Source organism: Psammomys obesus, unplaced genomic scaffold, assembly GCF_907164565.1.
Source record: "Psammomys obesus unplaced genomic scaffold, mPsaObe1.curated_primary_1811, whole genome shotgun sequence".
Taxonomy (NCBI): Eukaryota; Metazoa; Chordata; class Mammalia; order Rodentia; family Muridae; genus Psammomys; species Psammomys obesus.
Window position 1 is genome coordinate 17,026,271 of NW_026590062.1, and position 291 is coordinate 17,026,561.

Genomic DNA, 291 nt, shown 5'->3' on the forward strand with positions numbered 1-291 from the left:
TAGATAGATAGATAGATAGATAGATAGATAGATAGATAGATAGATAGGTAGATTTTTTTTTAAAAGAATTTTCCTAATGAAAGTCTGTGCACCGTGTGTGTGCAGTGCCCACCAGAAGAGGGCATTGGGTCCTCTGGAACTGGAGTTACAGATGGTTGCATCCTAAATAAGCCTCTGAAGTTGCCCTTGGAAAGGGAGGCTTCACCCAAACCCGGGTCCACACTGAAGTATGGAGGTAGCAAGTGAAATGCCTACCACACCCTACACTTCAGAGCTGTTCTGTCCCGGCAA